The sequence below is a fragment of the Phacochoerus africanus genome, chromosome 8 (assembly GCF_016906955.1).
Source record: "Phacochoerus africanus isolate WHEZ1 chromosome 8, ROS_Pafr_v1, whole genome shotgun sequence".
Lineage (NCBI taxonomy): Eukaryota > Metazoa > Chordata > Mammalia > Artiodactyla > Suidae > Phacochoerus > Phacochoerus africanus.
The window spans coordinates 101916883-101937619 of record NC_062551.1 but is presented as its reverse complement, the minus strand read 5'-3'; the positions used below and the strand labels follow the sequence as shown (position 1 = coordinate 101937619).

The window sequence follows — 20737 nt, the reverse complement described above, 5'->3', positions numbered from 1 at the left end:
GGGAGGCTCTTGGATTAGCAGGAAAAAAATAGACGGTGAAGAGACCAGGTAAGCTGAAGGTTTCTGGGTTATGGAAGGAAGTTGCTTTGAGAGAATAATAGGTGAGCAGTTAGTAAATCATAGAGAATAAAGGTGGGTAGTTAGTAAAATTTATGAGTAGATGTGAGGAAGTAAAAACAGAGGCTACCTCACTTTTCACTGATTTGAAGGCTACCTCAGAAATCACCTCAGGTTTTTGACTTGAGCGACTAGGAAGATAATGTACATATCCCAAAAAATACAGCCACATAAAAACATTGACATAAAATTCAGAGCAATGGACATGTATTATGGTAAAATGAAAAGTGAAGGAAGCAGAGCCAGGAAAAATAATTCCCACAATCCTAGAAAACAATGGACAAGGTAGAAGAGAAGGGACCTTGAAGTAAAGTTCAAAGTTGATAAGAAAATAGATCACAGTGGTCAATCATTTCTCAATCCCCACACCAAAGGAGGGCAGGCACTACTGAGAATCACCATGATTTAGCTGCATCAATCACTGATCTTGGGAAAGAGTTGGGGTATATTTGAATGCAATCTCTCCAGATGTTCTACAAACTCATCATTGTTGCATCACAGTCTTAAAATCACTCAACAAAAATGTAATTCTGGAGAGATGAAAGCTAGTCACCTCATTTCTAAATTCTTTCTTTCACTCTCCTTCTTCCAACACATGAAAAGATTAAACTTGCACCCAAAGCTGGGGTAGCAGCAGGTCCCAGACACAAGAAGTGCAACTAGGAAAGTTGGGGACAGGCTGTGAGTGCAAAAGAACTGGGGAGAGGCTTCAAGCCAGGGTTAGGCACCCACAGACATCAGAAATTAGACGGTACGTGGCCAGAACAATCAACCAAGAAGTTCAAAATACGTTAAGATGATTTTGGTGGCAAGGGAAAGGTCAGAACCTCAGAGAAACATTTCTGGAAGTAGGCAAGGGTGGGAAGTTCCCAGGGGAGTGGTCTGGAAAGCTGTCTGGACAGCTAAGTTAGGAAAACTCAAGCAAGGATCCCTTGTTTCAAACAGTGAGTGATCTTTTCTGTTTTTCCCTCCAAGAAAAGTGCCAATTCCCAAGCATGACTGGATCTAAGTATCTGGCTGGAGGTAAGACCCTAGAGGTCAATGGTTCTGAAATTTTCTCATGCATGAGAATCACCTAGAAAACTGGTTAAATGGTGATTTCTGAGCTCCGCCCCCAGAATTTCTGATTCAGTAAATCAGAGTTGGGCCCAAGCCATTTGTATCTGACAAGTTCCCAGATGATGTGATGCCACTGGTCCAGAGACCACACTTGGAGAACCACTTAAGTCCTCATCCACAGACATGCCCCGGGATCATCTGACAGGCTTTGTAAATGCTCACACCTGAATCCACCCTACAGGTGAAGATGAGGTGGAGTAGGAAGGGCCTGAGATGGGTATTTTTTTTAAATTCTCTAGATGTTTCTAATGCCTAGACAAGGTTGAGAATCACTGCTATGTGGAGATGTAAAGCTAAATGATGACAAATTAATTCTGTTTTGGATTCAGCAAGCTACCTTTCTGAAAGGAAGCTGCCTTCTCTCTTTAAACCTATGGGCTTAAAATCTTCATGGGATCTTCTAGGGGTGATGTTTAACTAAAGCACTTTACTTATGGCTCCTGCTCAACCAAAATCCCACTTATGCCACTGAAGTATTTAGGGGACATCATCAATAATTTAGAAACCATCACAGGAGGCTCAATTTATCTTTAGGAAACAAAAGAGAAATCTCTAACAATGGAAGCAAGACTTTGGTTTTCTCCATCTAAGCTGTCAAGGCTCAGAAGGAAAACAAGTTTTCCAAAACAATGATAATGCAGCCAAGAGGAAAATTCGATAAAGTTGCTGAGGAATGACAATGCTCTAGAAACAGATGGGCTGATTCATTTCTGAAATGTTATGAAGAATATCGACAGACTGAAACATTGACAAAGATTTTTAATGCAACTTTAGGGAGAGGGAAAATAATCAAATCTTTTGCCACATACTAGCCAAGGAAGATGTTTGAAGGCAGGAAATTTTTCAATCTCTTTTGCATTTTTTCAGCATTATAGCATAATTGATCAATTAACAATAACTAATGGGATAAATAATGTTGGTGTGGTCTTGGGTTTGTTTACCAATTTCTCTTCAGGTAGTAAGAATGTGAAATAAATAAGTGGTTCGAACACACCTTGTTATTATAAGCAAAAAATCTAAATCATTGAGAACTGTGTTACTTCACATTCATTCTCTGGATAAATATTTAAGAAGCAATAATATTTGACAAATATTTATTAAGAATCTGTATGTGAACCAGGGTGCTGAGAATACGGGGACAGTTGAACTACTTTGCAAACGGTGATCGAGAGTGGAATTAATGAGAAAAAAAAAAAAGTCATGGAAAATGAATTGGAAGTAGGGAGGTGGCAAAGTTCCAGGCAGATGGTACAAAATACCGTAGAAAATATTAGTTATCCTTACATTTTATACCTAAACATATTATGACTGTGCAATGTAAACTAATTTTAATTATGTAATTTATAATAAAATGTTTTGACTCATGTGCTCTCCATACATGTGTAAACAAGTTAATTTTCAGAAAATGTCTAATATCAATAAATTGGATTTGAATTTCGGTGTAGGATACCCATAGATTAAAACACGGCCAAGCCTTTGACTATATATTTCCTGTCTTTAACAAGTTAATGCATTACTATTAGCATATTACCTTTACTAGTACCTGTCTTACCATTCACCGAGTTTATGCCCTAGTCAATTCAATATTAAAATTTATTTTGGTAAGGAATATACAGCAATTCTGAAGAAAACAAAAGCATTAGAAATAATCTATGTAGAAACATGGGAAGAAAAATTGAAGACATTGCACTTACAAAATGCCTTTGTTGTCCATGACTCTATGGCAGCAGGGCCTTTATGAAAGACACTGTTCTACCAATTTTACATGTATCCATCTTCATTTCAGCTTCTGTTAATGTACATGAGCCAAATATCCAGTACCAATACTTATTTATTTGAGACAGAGATGCTTAAACAATTGAATTGCCTTTTTCTTTTTCCTTTTTCCTTTTATGACCACATCTGTGGCAGATGGAAATTCCCAGGCTAGGGGTTGAACTGGAGCTGCAGCTGCCAGCCTACGTCACAGCCACAGCAATGCCAGATTCGAGCCACGTCTATAACCTACACCACAGCTCACAGCAATGCTCGATCCTTAAGCCACTGGGCAAGGCAAAGGATCGAACCCACATCCTCATGGATGCTAGTCAGGTTCGTTACCACTGAGCCACAGTGGGAACTCCCAGCTTGGCTTTTTCTTTAAAAATTAGAGTTTAAAAAACCTACAGCAGCATTCTAGTATATTACAGGCCATGCAAATTACCTTGCTTTTGAGTTAGGGATACAACAGTGTGGATTTACCAGTGTCTGTTTAAACAGACTGAGGTGTTTAATTCCATCAAGCTGAACCGCCGAGGGTTCCCAGGTACAAGGAGCACTTTTCCAGTGGGATTTCTTAGGAGGATGATCTAACAGCTCCCCCCTCCCCCACGTTATTTAGACTCCTCATCTGAACCTTGCCGAAGGTGTACCACGTTTGCTCCCTGCGTTCCCTAACTTGGGTCTTGATGCCAGGATCACCTGTGCGTGTGTGACTTCATCTGGGAAGGATGTGCTAAGTGTCCTTGCCGAGAGATTATTTGATGGGAAACAGGAGCTCGAGTTTCTCTTGCAGCTGAGAGACCTTTTCCTGGAAAGAAGGAAGTGACTTGCCTCAGAGTAAACAGATGCACCCCCCCACCATCTCCCCATCTCCCCAAAAGGGTCCATGCAGACTCACCTCTGTCACACAAAATTTCTCTGACAATTGGGAGGAGGCAGGTGTAAAGTAGAAGGTGAGCCAAACCCAACATGTTGATGCTCCTGGTTCTTGGTGCCATCAAAATGCCATGTCCTCAAAGAACCCATGGGAGCACACACCAGTCAGTCACAAGGAAATTAGAACTCAAAAAATAAGAAAAGGATCCATGGATATCCCTTATCATAACAGCCATCACAAAACAAAAAGTTTCACACTCAAACTAGAGATGATAGATTATGATTTCAGCAGAAGTAATTCTGTTTCTATTGCATTCTCCACAAATGAGATGAATGGAAAGGGATGAAGGAATTAAAGCAGGGGTGCGGGGGAAGAGGTGTCTCTTCAAGAATATTCAAATAGCCACCTCCTGGGCTGAAACAATTTAAAACAAGAGGGTGTATCTTGGAGGCAGCTGGAGGGATGTTTCTGAGGGTTATCAGTTTCACAATGCTGCCATTTACATGATTTCCATTTCATTCCACGTTGCTTGGATGCCAACCAAAATGCCAGGCACTAGATTAGGCACCAGGGCAGTACACAGCCTTCTGCTAACAGAACTCAGTTCAGTGATCACCTCTACCTGTGGCAGTTCTGTGGTATGAGAATAGATTCTGTAAAGCATGGTACCAGTTTCTGCATAAGTGCAGCATCGTGTACTTAGCACATAGTAAGCATTCAGGAAGATATAATACCCATTATTAATATTAGCAGATTTATTACATGAATGTAAGTTTGGAAGAAACACATCCTTTGTTGTTACAGCTCATAATCTAGCAGGAGGTTAAAAAATATAAGTAGACTAGTTCCCACTGTGGTGCAGTGGGTTAAGGATCTGGCATTGCTGCAGCTGTGGTGTAGGCCACAACTGCTGCTCAGGTTTGATCGCTGGCCCTCGAACTTTTGCATGTGGCCAAAAATGAAAAGAAAACACACACACACACAAGTACCTACAATGCAATATGGCAGAGAGTACATCTGAAAAGCATATAGATAGAAAGGACAAAGGAATGACACAGCAGTGAACATCACCCCACAACCTTCTCAGAGCCTTCTCAGGTCCCAAAGCTAGAATATTTCGAGTGAATGTCTGAGTTAAAAAAAAATTTAAGCTTATTTTCTTCTATACTGGAAATCTATCCAAGAACAGTAGTTCAGTAACCAGTCTGATCTGGTTCTATTTTTTTCATATCTTCTAATACGTTAAAAGAAATGTCATGTTTATTGTTTGCTGTCTGATTTCCTTACACTTGAAAGTCCACAGGGCATGCCTTTTGTCTTTTGTTCTTGTTTCTGTTCAGGATTAAATTCAAAGTACCTAGAATAATGCCTGGCACATACTAGTTATTCAATAAATTGTTGGCTGCATGAATGAATACATTGGTCATTCCCATCATCCTACTAGTGGGCATCTTTAGGATCTGAAATGCATAGGGAAAAAAAATCTGGAAAAATGACATAGGACAAAGGAATATAGTTCTTTCTTTCTTCCCCCCCTCTTTTACTTTTTTTTTTTTTTTTTGACATTCCAGGCCAGGGACTGAATCTGAGCTGCAGCTAAGACCTATGCCACACCTATGGCAATGCTGGATCCTTAAACTACTGTGCCTGGCTGGGGATCAAACCCACACCACTGCAGAGACACCAGATCCTTAACCTGTTGCATCGCAGCAGGAACCTCAAAGGAATACGTTTCTACCTATCACTCCTAACTCACTGTCATCTGACTTAGAAATCACCTACACATGTCAGTTCTCAACACAGGACATACTATGAATAACTGAACTACACTAGACTTTCCTTCTTTCATTCAAGTAGGCAAATAAAGGTAAGTGGTTTATATAAATGTAGCTATTGAGCAATTATTAGTGCCATCAGTAAGCCTCTTGGTTCTGATCCTGGATCAAAGGAAACCACACTGCTCTGATGGCAGCAGCTCTTGCCTGAGTGTGGTCCAGCACCCAACCCCTGGCAGAGTCAAAGAGGTCCTAATTCTGTGCAGAAGGGATGGTATATGTTCCTGGTCACAATTTAGAATTCTTTTTCAGACATTAGGTCCCAAATTTTAGATAGCTCTGGTTTTCACTGGAGTAATACCAGTTTGCTTATAGAAAATGGGTGAAAAAGACTCTAGAAATAAATTTAACTTTAGAAACCAGTCACTGTCAGATACACTATTTGATGGGATAATTCTGTTGGATGTCCAAAAATGATCAGCTTATAAGCACACTATGGAACACAACCTCTTGGTAAATTTCATCACATTTAATATGAGCTTATCAGGTCTCTTTGGAATACTTCAAGCCAGATTATGTGTGGCAATATTTCTACCCAAAAGGAAGCCCTAAAAGAATTAAGGACATGGGGAATCTATTTTTGATTTGGTTCTATGGGGTTTTAAACCCAAGTTAAAAAGATACGAAACAGTATGCTAAAAGAAAGAAAAATCCTACAAAACCCAAATAATATAGAACTGGAACTGCCTGAAAATCCTTCCCTTTATGAAAAAACAATGGAATTTTTCCTTCTAATCAATCAGTAAAATTCTCATTCTGTTTAGTATTGGTTTTCATTTACAGGGCCTCTTTTAAGAGAAGCTGTGAGCTGAGTGAAGACACATGACTTGGAGACAGAAGATAAGCCCCAAAGAGCAGAGGAAGTAGATGCAAACAGAAGATGAGTGCTCCACCTTCCAAAACACAGGAACCAGGGCTCACAGTGACCACTGGGAGATGCTCCTCTGTAAGGATCCAACATAACGGCTTCTTTCTGGTTAGCCTCGGGGTTTCTTCCATATCCCATCTTGCCTTAATAAATATGCATTCCACAGAAACTATAACCAGTCTTTTGGACAGACCATGATGGAAGATAATATAAAAATGGAATATATATAAGTGTGTGTGTATGTGTATGTGTGTATATATATATATATATATATATATATATATATGAAAATATATATATATGAAAAAAATATATATATGAAAATATATATGTGAAAATATATATATATGAAAATATATATATGAAAAATATATATATATGAAAATATATATATGAAAATATATATATATGAAAATATAATATATGAATATATATATATGAATATATATATGAAAAAATATATATATATGAAAATATATATATATGAAAATATATATATATGAAAATATATATATATGAAAATATATATATATGATAATATATATATATGAAAATATATATATGATAATATATATATATGAAAATATATGATATATATATATATGAAAATATATATATGAAATATATATATATGAAAATATATATATATATGAAAATATATATATATATGAAAATATATATATATATGAAATATATATATATATATATATGACTGGGTCACTCTGCTGTACAGAAGAAATTGATATAACATTGTAAATCAACTATACTTTAATAAAAAAGGGAAAAAGGAAATAAAAGAGCAGATAGCTGATGATGTTGGTAGATTAAATGATTGACACTTGACACCTGCTTTAAAATAATTACTGCAAGGTAGGGAGGTAGTAGTAAAACAAAAGAGACCATTAATTTATAATTCCTAAAGCTAGTAATTACTTACTCCTTTGTATATGTTCAAAAATTCCCCAAATAAAAGTTTCTCAAAGAAATAAACAAATAAGTGTGCATTTTGAACAAAGTCCTACTATTTAGCACAGGGAACTATATTCAATATCCAGCGATAAACCATAACAGAAAAGAATATGAAAATATGTATACATATAACTACGTCATTTTGCTGTATAGCAGACATTAACACAACATTGCAAATAAACTACACTTCAATAAAATTTAAAAAATAAAAATAAATAAGCATGCGTTCTGGCCAGAGAAAATTAAAATGTACATTTTGTATGTTGGTTTTGGTGCATTAATTACTTCACATTTAAATCTTTCTTGGGGAGAAAGACATGACTTTGGTTTCTTTTGTAATCTCCTCACAGCATGTGTCAGGCAGCGCTGAACTGTAGGGGCTGTGGGCCTCTTTCCCTTAAATGCAGCCTATAGAGGCGGCAAGCACTGCTGAAAGTTATGCTCCGCCAGAGTCCAAAAATCAGAGTGTTCAATGAATACTAGCTATTATTGAACTTGTTCAGTGAATTGTTCTCACTGTTATCAGATAATAAGGGAAAATGAAATCAGATCCAGGAATTTTCAATAGAAGAAAAGTCTTTCATGACTAATCAAGTGATTTTCAAATTCTTTGAAAATTGCCTCTTCTAAACCAATGTGCTACTTGGATATAAAAAAGATGGTTGGTAGATGAGTTCTCGGCGATAAAATGCATTGTTAATAACAGCATTTATTAACTGCCCACCATTGAACTAGCAACTTTACAAAGGGTGGTTCACTGAATCCTTTCAAAAACTGATATGTGAGTTGAATTTTCCTCCCTGTTCAGATGAGAAAAACTTACACTGAAAAATTCATTAAATTGCCCACAGTCATCAAGTTAGTTAGATGTCAGGATAGCAGATTCAGGATTGGGAACTGGAGGTCAGATTCCCGTCTGGAACATAGAAACAGCTGCTAATGTCATGAATCTCATGATCACCTTCCAACACAGAATGCCCTAATCAATATCTCAAACGTTTATCATTTCATAAAACTCAGGTTTAATGTTTCCCAAATTGATGATGGGACATGCCATCTCAAAAATCAACATAACATAACCAAAATAGAGCTCTGAGTTCCCATCATGGTTCAGCAGGCTAAGAAGACCACAACACAGTTTCTGTGAGGATGCAGGTTTGATCCCCGGCCTTGCCTAGTGGGTTGAGGATCCAGTGTTGCCACAAGCTGCAGTGTAGGTTGCTGCTATAGCTCTGATTTGACCCCTAGCCTGGAAACTTCCATATGCTGCAGGCGTGGCCATAAAAAGGAAAAGGAAAAAAAAAAAAAAAAAAGAAAGATCAAAATACAACTCACATTTTGGTCACTTCAATTTGACTCCCTAGCCCAAATCCTTCCATGTTCCAGGAATGCCACCATCCCCAACATCATTACACTCCAAATCACCACTCATTTGAGGCAGCTGCAATAACTAATTACAATCATCATGAAAGCACCTGCCACCACCCACTGAGAAAAACCACCATGCTGGCTACAGGGTTAGACTTAGGAGAGGAACAAAATCATGGAAGCCAATTCATCACTCAAAGGAACTTGGAATCTAAAAGTATTCACAAATATGTTTAAAACGTAAATCATAAAGTAAATGATCCAGAAAAACGCAACTAGAATTCAGAGGAGAGTTTCCCCTGGGCTGGAAGAAGTCATAAAACACCTCACATGAGAAGTGAGACCTGACAGGGCCTGAGATTTCAAGAACAGAGAGAGCTTTGTTTTTTTGTTTTTCTAGGGCCACACCTACAGCATATGCAGGTTCCCAGGCTAGGGGTGCAATTGGAGCTGTTCTGCTGGCCTACGCCACAGCCATAGCAACGTGGGATCTGAGACATGTCTGCGACCTACACCACAGCTCATGGCAATGCCGGATCCTTAACCCACTGAGCAAGGCCAGGGATCGAACCCACAACCTCATGGTTCCTAGTTGGGTTTGTTTCCTCTGTGCCATGATGGGAACTCCAAGAATAGAGAGAGCTTTGAAACAATGATTTTAAAAGAAGTTCTGCGTCATGGTAAAACCCTCAAACTGTCTAGAAGGACATGATGAGAAAAGAAAACCCCAGGCTCCTCCTGTCCTGCCTCTAGGAGAATGTGCCGTTAGGGATTCATCAGGTCGACAGAATTCAAACACATGAAGAAGAAAAGAATTGAAGAGGAAAGAAGAGCCAGAAGAGCACAGTCCTGACAAGCAGGGTTGGTTATGCTGGAGAAGAGGTTTAATGTAAGAGACTATTGAAGGAATGGAGAGGGGATCTAAATTAGGAGTTTGGGATTAACAGATACACACTACTGTATATAAAACAGATAAACAACAAGGACCGACTGTACAACATGGGGAGCTATGCTCAATATTTTGTAATAATCTATGAGGGAAAAAAGCTGAAGCACAATATATATACAGGTATTCTTTATAATCCAAATCACTTGGCTATACACCTGAAACGAACACGACATTGTAAATCAACTAGAATTCAATAAAACTGGAAAAAAAAAAAAAAAAGAAATGGAGGGATTTCCCTGGTGGCCTAGTGGTTAAGAATCCAGTGCTGTCACTGCTGGGGCTCAAGTCACCCCTGTGGTGTGGGTTCAGTCCCTGTCTCGGGACCTTCCTCATGCCCAGGGCATGGCCAAAAAGAAATAAATAAGAAATAAAGCTGATCTACGAAGGGAGCCAGCTGGGCCTTCATGCCTTTTCCTCACTCACACATCCGAGGACCAACCATGTTCCAAGCCTGTGCTTGGATCTGGGGGATGCGGAGGAGCACAAATGGACATGACTGTGGCCCTCGGCGTCTCACGGTCAGAGTTTGAGGAGTCTCAAAATGACTTTGACAAGACTTTAGAAACGTAAATCAAGATGCAGGTTTAATCAGAAGAAGGAGACCCTGGAAGCCAGAAGTCCCATTAAGAGACTTCTGTGCATTCCAGACATTAAGTGATAAAGTCTTGAAGAGGATTGGTGGCCACAGAATCCATACAGAACCACTACTTCAAAGTCTATCTCATAAGGAAGAAATAAGACCAAGAGATGTTACATGTTGTGCCCAAATTGGAAATGTCATTAAGGAGTTTATGAGGTAATCTTTGATGAGAAAGCCTTGAAGAACTAAATGTGAAAATAAAGCTTTCATAGTTTAGAGATACGAAGGGACAATACCTTTGTCACGCAGAATTGGAAAAGATTTCTTAAACAACATATCTACATCATACAGAGAAGAATTAAAAATGCATCTATTTTCAAGTTTAAAGATAATATTTTCACCCAAAGACACTATAAAAATGAAAAGACAAGCTACCCCCTGGGAGAAGCCCATTGAAATGAGTTACATTTCATTTCTGAAACTCTGATATCCAGAACACATAAATAACTCTTACAAATCACTGTGTTTTTTTAAGCAGTGGGAGAGTGGCCAGCCTGTATGACCATGTATCCCAAAGAAATGTGAATATTGAGAGAGCAAAAAAAAATCAGTCAACATTATGAACAGTCAGTCAGGAAACAACACATTCAAACTACAAGGAGATAATGATTTCACATCCTGAAGATTGGCTAAAAAATTAATGTACCGCCAAAGGTTGACAAAGACAGGTTACAAAAGGAGTTCTTATCGATGGCTGGTGCGAGTATAAATAGGAAGACCCTTTTGGGTTATTTGGCACTACCTGCTAAATGTAACAATACAAATCTTGCCCTCCTGTAATTCTCCTAAGAAGATACCCTGAGGAAAAGCTCTTTTTTTAGACAAGGAGATGGAGGTATGAACCTTCATAGCAGCTTTGTTGGACAACACCCTGAATGTCCATCAACAGAAGGCTGGTACATTAACCACTGTATATTATACAATGGAGTACCACATGGTAGCAAAAATGAATAAACAATACCTACACATATCAACAAAATACTAATCAAAGTCAGGTAAAGAAGACTACAAAGAGTGTGTTGTCATTTATACAGAGTTTCAAAAGTGTGAGACAAGACTATACTCTGTAGGTGCACGCTCATATATAGCAAAGTGTGAGGAAATGCATAGCAGTGATAAATACCAAATTCAGTGCAGAGGGTACTAATGAGGGGAGGTAAGCTTGAAGAGAAAGTACTCAGACAGTATCAAGAGTGTGTGCCATGACTGGGCACAGCAATGTTTATCATAACATTTAATTTTTTGTGTTACTAAAATATTTCACAATAATTCTTTTTGTTTTTTGTCTTTTTTTTTTTTTTTTTTTTTGCTATTTCTTGGGCCACTTCCGTGGCATATGGAGATTCCCAGGCTAGGGGTCTAATCGGAGCCATAGCCACCAGCCTACGCCAGAGCCACAGCAATGTGGGATCCGAGCCACATCTGCAACCTACACCACAGCTCAGAGCAACGCTGGATCCTTAACCCACTGAGCAAGGCCAGGGACCGAACCCGCAAACTCATGGTTCCTAGTCAGATTTGCTAACCACTGCGCCACGACGGGAACTCCCACAATAATTCTTAATAACTACTAAAGACCTGAAAAGTACTTTGTGACCCAGGTATAGAGTAATAGAGAAAGAAAAGAACCTGGGAGAAAATTTTTTGAAATATTTCATGTCTTCTCTTCTCCCATTCCAACTTCCCTAGACGTGGGTCTCACCATTTATGCCTGAATTGAGTCCAACCGCCCCCAACACATCCCTCTGTCCAATCTGGTGGCAGACTTACCTACTTCTAACAGTCCAAGAGGCCACTTGTCCACGTCACTGTCCACACATAATCCTCCTATGCTCCTATGAACCCTATACATTCTTGTGCAGTCAGTAAAACCCTCCTTACTGTGTCTCCCTCCTTCTCAATCAGATGCATCTCCAGGTCTAACTAAAATGAACTAGAGAAGCTAGTGAAGAAGGCCACCTCCCTGAACCAGGAATCCTCCAGGCTGCTTTGCATCCCCATGACTTTGTCAATGGAAGTCATCCCTTCCTCCTACTTAATTCTCACAGCCCCAGAAAAGTCCAACTTAAGTCCTTTCTCTTTAGGAAGCAACCCCAGATGATCCCAGTCCTTTGGATTCGATTTTCAGCTGCCCAAGGATTGGAACTCCATTTTGCACTTCTAGAGTCTCCATACGCATGAGCTCAAGGAAAAGAATGTAATTTCATTTGCTTGTTTGCCCATACTTGCAAAGGCTATATAAGTACCAAATAGCTGACATCTACCAGCCAAATCCCTTAGGCTCCTGATCATCCAAGCAGAATACTTTAAAGTATCAATAAAGTAAAGGCAGATCTAGAAAAATGATTATGCATAGTACAAACTCATGGGTCAAGTCCATGCTGGGTCTTACATTTCCTCACAGATCTTTAAGGCTGACCAATGGCTGTCACACCTAAAGCAGGGAGCCAAGGGCAGGGTAGCACACCCACACCACTGGCCCACCCCACACATCATTCAAGTATCTCAGTCCCTGGTGTCACAGCAGGTTAACGATCAGCAATGTCACTGCTGTGGCACGGGTTCAATCCCTGGCCTGGGAACTTCGGGTGCAGCCAAAGACAAAAAACAGGTTTCTCAAAGGTATAGATAGGATAGAATATACTACTACATGCCTGGCCAGAAACTAGCATAAGAGAGTCATAGAAATATCTAGAAGGCTGTGAATCTATGTAATTTAAAATGGCAGACTCCAACATCCCCACTTAGCTTCTAATTAAGAATCTCTACAGAAACCTCCAGCAAGAAAGTCAGGTGTGGTCACTTCTCCCCCCGCCACTTCCTATCTCTCATCCCTGTGATGGGATTCAATCTTTCAATCGTCAATGAAGATTTGCCTCCCTTCCATAGGCAACCCCTCTCCTTGCCCCTTGGTCTCTGTTATGCTGTAAACTTATGGTCTCATAGAGACTGACAAGCACAGAAACAGAGGATGGCATATAAATATGCATCAGATTCAGTGGAGACATAGAAAGGAATGCTTGATCCTATGGTGTAAAGGGTGGAGGAGAAGCTTGTGCTTAGTATCAAATAGTGGAGTGGGGGTGGGGGATTCAGTAAAGGTGTGTGGGTGGTTAAGTTATTCACATGTTTATTTCAAGTAAGAAGGAGGAGAAAAAAATGAAAAATATTGGGGGGGGGGCATTGCTTTGTTTTTTCAATCCCTATCTTATTTTGGAACCTCCCTAACAAGAAAGAAAACACAACCAAACCCATCATATGCCAGCCATGCTGGGATCAGTCCTGTGTTCACCAGGTATTATCAGAGTAAACTTAGCACCAAAGAATGCAGAGTTTAAGATCACAAGGCAGGCCATGCAAAAGCCACGTTACGGTCCTTACACAGCTGGAATACAGATTTGGACACACTCATGTGTGCACTCACTCAACCAACAGCTACCAACCACTTGCAAAGTGCCAGGTGCTATTCCAGGTGCCAGTGATATTTTGTGAACATGGGATATTTAGTCCTTGATCTCCTGGAATGCATCATTCAGAGAAGAAGACAATGCATCTGATAATCACAAAAGTCAAGGTATCATTATTGACTATATTTTTATAATTGACCATGATAAAAAGAATCAAGCACTAAAACTGCATACAACTGAAGAGCTTCACTGATTAAAAGACTTTTTTGCTGAGGCCTAAGGACGAGGAAATAACGTATGAAATCCAGGGAGTTCACACAGCAAACTTCTAAACGTGTTACTGCTTCAACGTGCCCCAGCTGCCTTTTCCCAGCTCCAAATGGAAAATCTCATCCTTGTTTAAAGAAGGAAAAGGTGACTTTGCTTCTGCATTCATGTCTGGGAAAAGACTGTGCCTTGCCTTCTTGCACGAGCAGTCTGATGAATCATATCAAAGAAGAGTTGTTTGCAAAGGCTAAGACAAGATCAAAATGCCATTTTCCTCTGGAACAACAGCATGTGTTTGGCAAAGAAATCTCCGTGATGTCTACCAAGGAAATATCTAGTCCCGAAAGAGGCATCACACTGAGTTTCCACTGAAATGGAAACCAAGAAAGCGAGGGTTCCCCAGGGCAAGGGTGTCATCTCGAGGTGAGAGGGAAGGTTAAAGCCAGTCCTCCTATCAGATACTCATTGACGTTCTCCAGTAGTAGAACTAAAGAGAAATTACTCCAGTGGATGTTTTCAAATTAGCCACAATGTGTCAGGGAGTAAAGCAGCAGAGTTGGAAATGTGCCCAGAGAGAGAGAGAGAGAGAAAGGGACCTTCCCACAGCCGCCTTGATGGAGCCACTGAAATGCCTCTGAGCCCACCCACTGCAGATGGGGATGCAGGCGCTGGGGAGATAGCACGGGTCCCAAAACAAACCCTCCTCTCCTATGGCTCATCCATGGCTCCAAGGAGACCACCGCTCTGCTAAATCCTAAGAGATCCTGGCAGGATCGGGCCGTTAAAACACTGCCAAACCACATTCTTCATGCTTGCTGTTGTACAGTTGCTTACGCATCCAACGAGAAATGTTGAGAGAAGAGAGAGAAATTAATTGTCCATGACAACAGATGAGCAAACCATGATAAAAGACTTTGAAATGAACAGTTTTGTGCCAAGCAAATCCCAGGAGGTGGTGGCTCTGCCTTTTCACAGATGATCCAGTACACTGATATCTAGTTCACAACAACCCCAAATGGGGCCATGATATTGCCACTATACTGGGTCTCATCTACCCAAGGGGGAAAAAAAAAGCCCAAGGAATCTGTGCCAAAGATCTGTGGCTGCATATCCAGAGTGCTTCCTGGGTGTGAGCTGAGCTTCCAAAGTGGGATGTCACTTGCTATCAGTAATCGTTACCTCTTATAGGAAGGACGAAACAATAAACACCACCCAGGAAAACTCTTAGGTCAGTAAAGGCAGAGACTATCTCCAGTTTCTTTCTGGTAGAGCAGTTGCCTGGCCCCATGGTTGTCTGGAGTGAAAGATGTAAAATTTATGGGTCAGTGCATCTCATATGCAATATCAACCTGCATGCAATAAGACAAGAGAAAAGACCTCAAAGGGAAGCTGTTCACCATTTCAACCTCCTTATATCCACATCCCATTTTTTTCTATCCTCAATCACATGTTTTGCTCTGCATGTGGTTTGTGTATTGCAGGGGTAGGAACAAGAAGTAGCCTCTGTGTGTGTGTGTGTGTGCACACGCGCGCATGCACACCCACACACACGCTATGTGCATTAATGGTAATATTATATATAGCAAATATACATTTTGAAGAAACCAAATGTGTTATATGTTAAAGGAACTGGTACTCATACAATGAGTTATCAGTGGATGCTTAATAAATTAAAGAGAATGGCTGATGATTAGTTCTAAATCCTCCTCTGTAGTACAATGCTTTAGACCTTCCTAGGAACATCTTTGGGAATTCCTAACAGACTACACATAAAAAGAAAGTCACCTTCATTGAGCAGGAACAGAAATCAGGCTACACGTCCCCCATGATTAAAAACAAACAAACAAACAAACTGGAATTTCCTTGTGGTGCAGCAGGTTAAGGATCCAGCATTGTCACTGCAGCAGCTCTGTTTGCTGCTATGGTGCAGGTTCCATCCCTGGCCAGGGAACTTCCATATGCTGCAGGCACAGTCCCCCCAAAAGAAAGAAAGTCAAAGAAGAAATGATTCTTTTCTTTGAAACCAAAGAATTACAAGCCCTGACCCTGTACTGGAAATAAAAAAAGCACAAGACAGGATAGGATGCTTTGAACCTTTGAGTGTCTCAGCAGCACAAAAACTTTTAGAATTCTAGAAAAGGGTCTTCTTGTGATTGTGTTTCTTTAAATTAAAAATGTACAAAGCAAACCATGTATCAGAGACATAAGGTGTAGATTATAAGCGTGGGAAGTCAGTACTGGAGAAAAGTGCTTAGATTTTTTTTAAGTCCTTTCATAATGCTTTTCCTTTAATAATGTCCCTTTATTGGGGGGGGGGGGACTTACAACCACATCTTTCTTTAAATTAACCAAGGAGAGGCAGTATGACTTCTATAATGATGAAATCTTCAAGAAAGCTTTGCAGTGGAAGGCTTCCTAAGAGGAAATAAATCCTTCAGTGTAGAGGACAGTTGCTTTGATCAAGGGTAGGACAATTTGTGGGCATGACCAAGGAGATATTATAATGTGCATCTGTCATATAAACTTCACTATTAAAATACACATTTAGATAGTATTTTTTCTGATTTTGAAATATTACCTGAAACAAAAATCAGAAAACTACAGTCTTTGTTTCCAAAAGAAGTTGCTATTCAAAGACTACGTTACTTGTTTCATTTGAGTTGTAGCTAAAACTGTTACTATGTTACACATCTCTAAAGGAGTAGAGCTTCAGCTCCCCCCTTCCCAGTTTTAAATGTATATTTAAAAATTAATCAATCCAGACAGCTATATGGAACAAAAGCATACATACCTAATAGAGTTAAATCAAAGTGCATGCAATTTGTATTTCCAAATTTGCTTCAACAGAACACCTAAGCTTAGAAGGACTCGAGCTTAGAAAGTAGAGCAACACACAGGCTATTCCTCTGTATGGGCTACATGACACTTTAAGAAGGGCATCTTGATTTTAATAATCACTCACATCAAGGTTTTGGTCCTGGTAGAATGAAGTTTCTATTGAAGGAGAAATTACAGATGCTAAACTGAAAATTCCCCAAAAGGAAACTCAAGTGTTATTCCCCCAAAGGCACTGTTGCTTATGTCTGATTTGAAGGGCTTTATCAGAGAATTACATCATAATTTTTAAAGAATCTCTTTATCAGTCCATTTTGCCAATATTTATATTGTCTATAACTTCAGAGATGAAATATTTTATTTGGCAAACTAATCTTAGAATAGAAACAGAGAAAATAGACAGATGCAATTTTTTAAATATCCTATGTTTGCAAAGGCATTCAAGTCTCTTCTCATAGTAGCTAATACTTTCTAGTAAGTGACTGAGGTGTTTTTTTTTTTAATAATCATAGAACTTTAGATCTAGAACTAGGAATAACGCAAGGCAATGACTTTACTGCAGCATCTTTAAAGTGAACTAATACATCCAGACAATAACAAGCCCATTAACACCAGATTTCCATGAACTTTCCTATTTCACATCAAAAAAGGAGTTTTCAGAACCAAGGATAGCTTTTGTAACCTACATGTTTAAATTTCATATATTTTGCATAGATGTATTCAATATCTTTATGACTTTTTATTTCCTTATAAAATGTAAGAAAACTTTATCCTTTTGACATTGGGTCTATTAGAATACTTGTAACATCGCCTGCCTTCATGTAATTTCCGTTCAAGTTAGGATAAAGATTACTGTTACATATGCAAAATTACAGAGGCCAATAGAAAGTTGCTTCCTAAAGCTGAAATTCCGCTATAAATAACATTAAAAAGGCAGTTAGCTCCTTCCTGGTAAAAATAATTTGCACAATGTTTGCATCCGGTCCTAAAATCGCTTTCCTAGTTCTAAACATTCTTCATCCCAGGTTCTGACTACAAAGTCAGATTGATCCATCACCACTTCACAAAGCTATTCAGGAAGACGATATAAGCTAAAGATCTGCCTTGAGTTGTTACTTTTATTATACGTCTTTCATCACTGTAATTCCATAACTTCACGTGTTACGCCGGGGCGGGGTGGGGGAGAAGGAAGCTTCGAGTCTCCAGAACCGATTAAGGCTCAGGGTGTCAGGAGTGGGCAGTACCGCCTGAGTCCAGAAAGGAAATAACATCTCATCCCCGGGCGTCCCTGTCCCGGCCCTCTCGCCGCCTCAAACCCCCTCCCGTTCTCGGACTAAAAATTCCGCAGCGCTCCTCGCCGGGAGGGAGGCGAGCCTGCGAGCCTGGGGCGGGAGCGGCGCCGGCACAGACAGTGTCGCGGGCGCGGGCACCTGAGCCGCTCCTTCCCACCGCCTCCCGGGGCCATCGCGCCTGGCGGGGCTAGTTCTCCTCCCGCGCTCTCCGGGCTCAGCATCCTGAGTCTTGCAGGCTGGGTCTCCATCCCCCTGGAGCCCCTAGAAGTCCCTCCGCCCCGCAGCTGCAGTCGCCTCCCCACACCCCCCGACACCGCCCGCCCCATGAAAGTGCTCTGTGTTACCTCTCCCACCCGGAGGAGAGGTCCCTGTCTGCTCTCGGCTGAGCCCCACTCGTTCAGTTAGCAGAATACTCCACTCGTTCACTGAAATTGGAATCGGCCTTGGCCTCGGCCGCGGGCAGGGGTGGGGGCTGCGACTCTCCAGCTACGCTCCCTTGGACCTCGTACTCTCCGTGTGCCTCTTTCTGGATCTCGATCTCTCCCTGCGTGCCTCTCTTTGTGTCTCTGCTTCTCTGGCTTTCTTTTTCTCTTGCGCGCGCGCGCGCACGCATACACACACACAGGGGTGGGGGCTGTCTCCACCACCAGTGCCAAAATGTCACCTAAAAGACAAGTGCAACAACTTGCTCTGCCAACGACCCAAGAAACGGTCGAGAAATGCCCTTCAGGGAGCAGCCCCCCACCCCTCCCCTGCAAGGTGCACCTGGGGTTGGGGGCGGGGTGTGGGAATTTGGCTGGTAGACGTGACCGGGACTGGTGTTCTCCTCCCCTCCCCCTTCCAGGACCCTGTCGCAATTAGAAATCAGCACTTCCCCCGGGGAGTGCCGCGAGGACCGCACGCCTGGAGAGGGGCGCGCCGGCCCCTGGGTCTCTAGAATCCCTCGGGGGCCAAGGAGTGCGCCCCAGGAGGCAGAAGGAGAAGGAGAGCCGGCGGGCGGCCAGGGGAGCCCAGCCCAGAGTCTCTCCGCCGGCGAGAGGAGCAGCGACCGCGCGGCGGGCAAGAGCCACCCAGCGCGCGGCGGTGGCGGCGGCCCGGGCTCCGGGGGCCGCCGCCGGGAGCGCACGCCCCAGTCCCCGGCGCAGCCCGCCGTTACCTTGTCGCTGCCTGCGGTCCGGCCCTCGGTCCCCGCTTTCGTCCGTCGGTCCCACAAGCCGACGAGGAAGGACGAAAGAGATGTCCCCGTGGCTGGGACAGGCTCTCAGCGAGGTGATGGGAAGGACTCCAGAGAGGAGCCGAGGCGGCTGCGGCCGCTCCCGCCGCTGATACTGCCGATTCCCCGGGGCTGGAGGTGTCGAAGAGGCCGTGTCCTCAGGATTGCGGCGCCCGGAGCGCAGCGCTCGCCTCTGGCGCAGAGGCTGAGCGCCGGGAAGCGGCGGGCTAGGGCGGCGAGGCTGCGCTGGTCACCCGCCCCTAGGTGCATGTTAATACGGTGGGGAGGAGGAGTCCCGCGCTTCCTCCGCCCAACCACCGGAGCCGGCGGGCGGGTGGCGGCCGGGGCCGGGAGCCAGCTCTCCCACCCTCCCCAGCTACTACGGCGCGGCCACTAGCCCTGGCCTTAGCCCAGGCACGTGCGCCCAAGCTGCGGGGAGGCGCGCGGCGTCCCCCGGAGTGGGCTCCCGGCCTGCGGGTGATGCCCGCGCAGCCTCCAGGCGGCAAGTGCGCGCGCTCACTCCGGACGGAGGGGAAAGCCTCGCGTCCCAGGCGAGGAACCGCTAGGCGGCCGCCTCCGCCCCCCTCCTTGGTGGGCGTGCCCCGTGCGTTCCCTCGCGCAGCGTCTCGGGAGAACTGAACCTGCCCCTCCTCACTTGACAGCTCTTAGTTCTAACCCTTTCTTCAGGAGCGCTCCACACTTTGGATCACAGGAGATCGCGCAGGCGGACAGAGGGTTTTTTGTTGTCTCTCCATCCTCAGGGTCCCTGGTAAAATTTTTGAAAAAGTAGAATCGCCAGGGAAGAGACAAGGTGGTGGAAAGAGTCTAGATGCACACCAGGACAGACGTTCAAACCCAGTGCCATTACTTTTGGTTAACCTTCAGCGCCTCAGTTTCCCCATCTAGACAAGGAGGGGTCTTGGGAGGTCAAGTGGATTAGATTACACAGTATATATTCCACCGGCTTCTCAAGGAATTAGCCCAATGGTAATTAGAAAAACGAATTCCTTTTCTTCCAGTCCTCTGACCTTGGTAAACCCCTGGCTATCTACCCCAGCGGCTTTGGGAATCCATGCGCATGCACACAGACCGAGGACCACACCTCCACGTGCTCCGAAAATAGGAAGAACCCATAAGGCTTCGGCTTTGCAGTATGTAAAGAAACAAAAACTGTGTGAATGGGTGAATTGAGATTTGGGTCAAAGAGAGAAAAGAGTCAA

The 20737-nt window shown here is 42.3% G+C and overlaps 1 long non-coding RNA gene across 1 annotated transcript in view; it reads right to left on the bottom strand.

The window, feature by feature from the left end:
* LOC125134455 (uncharacterized) overlaps positions 1–20034 on the bottom strand; it is a 320822-nt gene extending 300788 nt beyond the window's left edge. Inside the window, exon 1 of the long non-coding RNA XR_007136638.1 lies at positions 19461–20034. This is a non-coding gene — a long non-coding RNA (uncharacterized LOC125134455). The remainder of the gene's footprint in view (positions 1–19460) is intronic.
* Between the last annotated feature and the right edge of the window lie 703 nt (positions 20035–20737).